Source organism: Phyllobates terribilis, unplaced genomic scaffold, assembly GCF_046119375.1.
Source record: "Phyllobates terribilis strain yellow unplaced genomic scaffold, ASM4611937v1 Scaffold_11__3_contigs__length_659146591, whole genome shotgun sequence".
Classification (NCBI taxonomy): Eukaryota; Metazoa; Chordata; class Amphibia; order Anura; family Dendrobatidae; genus Phyllobates; species Phyllobates terribilis.
Window position 1 is genome coordinate 610,572,561 of NW_027362771.1, and position 4,584 is coordinate 610,577,144.

Genomic DNA, 4,584 nt, shown 5'->3' on the forward strand with positions numbered 1-4,584 from the left:
CATCCTACTTTTCCTTCCTTTTTACTGAGTCCATTAAAAACTGCCTTTCTACAGTCCAATCTTAAAATCTCAGTTTTCGCAGGTTTTCCACCTTTTGTAGTTCAAAAGTATAGGATAAAATTAACGCTGCCTCCTAAATTCTCAACCCCCTATACTTCCTCAACTGTTTCCTAATTTTTGGTAAAAATTAGATCCAAATAAATAATGGCAGCGGTGGGATTTGAACCCACGATTCCAGAGAGACTGGAGCCTTAATCCAGCGCCTTAGACCGCTCAGCCACGCTACCTCATACAGATGCTGAAACTTATTTAAATCAGAAATTTGCTAATGATATAAGTTGCAGGAAACATTGTATAACTAATTAGACAAAAATACAAATGTTATTATGCATGAGCAACGCAGTTATCAGGGATTTGTTTGTACATTGACTCTGGGGCACCATTTTACAAAACATATGACTTGTATCCAGATATTTAACTAATCTTTCCTCTGTTGGCTCATCCGCTAATTTTTAGATATCACTGAATTAGGTGTTATAGATTACTTGCTATGATCTCCCATATACAGGACCCTCAAACATGAAGGATTCCTACACCGCTGCCTGTACGTAACAGATAATCAGAAGCAGCAGCAAGGAAGACATTATACAGCAGTGCAGAGCAGTGTAGCTATGAGTTCATCACTAGGGTGACTTACTGGAAAGCAGCAGAAGCAGCATGGCTCTGTTTATGTTTGCTAATCACTCTGTTCATCCTGTATTGATAATCCTAAAAAGGCAGCAGGGATATGAGCTAGCAGTTAGACTTCATTTGACCAAGATTGATTTTGGCAAATTTTGAGAATCGTTGATCACTGATTGAACTGACATCGATGTAACATAGATGGTAAATTATGTAATTAATTCTGATGCCTAAAGCCAACATGACTATTCATATGCCGTATTCTTATGTATGACTTGCTCACATGTTCCTTTTCTTCTACAGCACAGTGAAGATCACTTGATGTTACATTTGCTTTCTTATAGAACACAGAAGCAAAATAGGAATTTAAAAGTTCAGTTTTCTCAACATCATTATTGACCACTTTACCGTTTTCATCCTTTAAAAATCCTATAGCATCTTTGGCTTTTCTTTAACTTTTGACTTCCTTCCAAAAACCTTTCTTATTGCCTTTGGTCTCTCTTGCAAGCCTCACTTCATTACTGGCTTTAGCTCTTCTAATGCTAGCCCAGCTTTCTCTGCAGACAGCATTATATTCTTTAGATATGAACCCTTCTTTTCATTTGATATTCATTTCTTTGTTCCTTTTTAGCAAGCTATTCATTTCAGTATTTAGCCATCCTGGTCTCCATAAATGCTTTCCATTCTTCCTTCTTTTTGGGATTGTTTCTGATTGTGCAGTGAGAATTTAATTTAGCAAAATCTCCCATCCTTCCTGGACATTTCTTTCTTTATAACATTCTACCTTTCCTTCCTTTTTACTGAGTCCATTAAAAACTGCCTTTCTACAGTCCAATCTTAAAATCTTAGTTTTCACAGGTTTTCCACCTTTTGTAGTTCAAAAGTATAGGATAGAATTAACGCTGCCTCCTAAATTCTCAATCCCCTTTACTTCCTCAACTGTTTTCTAATTTTTGGTAAAAATTAGATCCAAATAAATAACGGCTGCAATAGGATTTGAACCCACACCTCCAGAGAGACTGGAGCCTTAATCCAGCGCCTTAGAACGCTCAGCCACGCTACCTCATACAGATGTTCAAACTTATTTAAATCAGAAATTTGCTAATGATATAAGTGGCAGAAAACATTGTATATCTAATTAGACAAAAATACAAATGTTATTATGCATGAGCAACGTAGTTATCAGGGATTTGTTTGTACATTGACTCTGGGGCACCATTTTGCAAAACATATGACTTGTATCCAGATATTTAACAAATCTTTCCTCTGTTGGCTCATCAGCTAATTTTTAGATATCACTGAATTAGGTGGTATAGATTACTTGCTATGATCTCCCACATACAGGACACTCAAACATGAAGGATTCCTAAACCCCTGCCTGTACGTAACAGATAATCAGAAGAAGCAGCAAGTAAGACATTATACAGCAGTGCAGAGCAGTGTAGCTATGAGTTCATCACTAGGGTGACTTACCGGAAAGCAGCAGAAGCAGCATTGCTTTGTTTATGTTTGCTAATCACTGTGCTCATCCTGTATTGATAATCCTAAAAAGGCAGCAGGGATATGAGCTAGCATTTAGACCTCATTTGATCAAGATTGATTTTGACAAATTTTGAGAATGGTTGATCATTGATTGAACTGACATGGATGTAACATAGATGGTAAATTATGTAATTAATTCTGTTGCCTAAAGCTAACATGAACACTCATATGCAGTATTCATACGTATGACTTTTTCACATGTTCCTTTTCTTCTACAGCACATTGAAGATCACTTGATGCTACATTTGCTTTCTTAGAGAACAGAGAAGCCAAATAGGAATTTAAAAGTTCAGTCTTCTCAACATCATTATTGACCACATTACCCTTTTCATCTTTTAAAAATCCTATAGCATCTTTGGCTTTTCTTTAACTTTTGACTTACTTCCAAAATCCTTTCTTATTGCTTTTGGTCTCTCTTGCAAGCCTCAATTCATTACTGGCTTTAGCTCTTCTAACGCTAGCCCAGCTTTCCCTGCAGACAGCATTATATACTTCTTTAGATATGAACCCTTCTTTCCATTTGATACTCATTTCTTTGTTCCTTTTCAGCAAGCTTTTAAGTCAAGTATTCAGCCTTCCTGGTCTCAATAAATGCTTTCCATTCTTCCTTCTTTTCGGGATTGTTACTGATTGTGCAGTGAGAATTTAATTTAGCAAAATCTCCCATCCTTCCTGGACATTTCTTTCCTTTATAACATTCTACCTTTCCTTCCTTTTAACTGAGTCCATTAAAAACTGCCTTTCTACAGTCCAATCTTAAAATCTTAGTTTTCACAGGTTTTCCACCTTTTGTAGTTCAAAAGTATAGGATAGAATTAACGCTGCCTCCTAAATTCTCAATCCCCTTTACTTCCTCAACTGTTTACTAATTTTTGGTAGAAATTAGATCCAAATAAATAACGGCTGCAATGGGATTTGAACCCACGCCTCCAGAGAGACTGGAGCCTTAATCCATCGCCTTAGACCGCTCAGCCACGCTACCTAATACGGATGTTCAAACTTATTTAAATCAGAAATTTGCTAATGATATAAGTGGCAGAAAACATTGTATATCTAATTAGACAAAAATACAAATGTTATTATGCATGAACAACGTAATTATCAGGGATTTGTTTGTACATTGACTCTGGGGCACCATTTTGCAAAACATATGACTTGTATCCAGATATTTAACTAATCTTTCCTCTGTTGGCTCATCCGCTAATTTTTAGATATCACTGAATTAGGTGGTATAGATTACTTGCTATGATCTCCCACATACAGGACACTCAAACATGAAGGATTCCTACACCCCTGCCTGTACGTAACAGATAATCAGAAGCAGCAGCAAGTAAGACATTATACAGCAGTGCAGAGCAGTGTAGCTATGAGTTCATCACTAGGGTGACTTACTGGAAAGCAGCAGAAGCAGCATGGCTCTGTTCATGTTTGCTAATCACTGTGCTCATCCTGTATTGATAATCCTAAAAAGGCAGCAGGGATATGAGCTAGCAGTTAGACCTCATTTAACCAAGATTGATTTTGGCAAATTTTGAGAATGGTTGATCATTGATTGAACTGAAATGGATGTAACATAGATGGTAAATTATGTAATTAATTCTGATGCCTAAAGCTAACATGAACACTCATATGCAGTATTCATACGTATGACTTTTTCACATGTTCCTTTTCTTCTACAGCACATTGAAGATCACTTGATGTTACATTTGCTTTCTTAGAGAACAGAGAGGCCAAATAGGAATTTAAAAGTTCAGTCTTCTCAACATCATTATTGACCACATTACCCTTTTCATCTTTTAAAAATCCTATAGCATCTTTTGCTTTTCTTTAACTTTTGACTTACTTCCAAAATCTTTTCTTATTGCTTTTGGTCTCTCTTGCAAGCCTCAATTCATTACTGGCTTTAGCTCTTCTAACGCTAGCCCAGCTTTCCCTGCAGACAGCATTATATTCTTCTTTAGATATGAACCCTTCTTTCCATTTGATACTCATTTCTTTGTTCCTTTTCAGCAAGCTTTTAAGTTCAGTATTCAGCCTTCCTGGTCTCAATAAATGCTTTCCATTCTTCCTTCTTTTCGGGATTATTACTGATTGTGCAGTGAGAATTAAAGTTAGCAAAATCTCCCATCTTTCCTGGACATTTCTTTCCTTTATAACATTCTACCTTTCCTTCCTTTTTACTGAGTCCATTAAAAACTGCCTTTCTACAGTCCAATCTTAAAATCTCAGTTTTCGCAGGTTTTCCACCTTTTGTAGTTCAAAAGTATAGGATAGAATTACCGCTGCCTCCTAAATTCTCAATCCCCTTTACTTCCTCAACTGTTTCCTAATTTTTGGTAAAAATTAGATCCAAATAAATAA

The 4,584-nt window shown here is 36.4% G+C and overlaps 1 non-coding gene across 1 annotated transcript; it reads right to left on the minus strand.

The window, feature by feature from the left end:
- Nucleotides 1–205: 205 nt before the first annotated feature.
- Nucleotides 206–287, minus strand: TRNAL-AAG (transfer RNA leucine (anticodon AAG)). The gene has a single exon. It is a non-coding gene; the product is annotated as a tRNA-Leu (tRNA).
- Nucleotides 288–4,584: the final 4,297 nt, after the last annotated feature.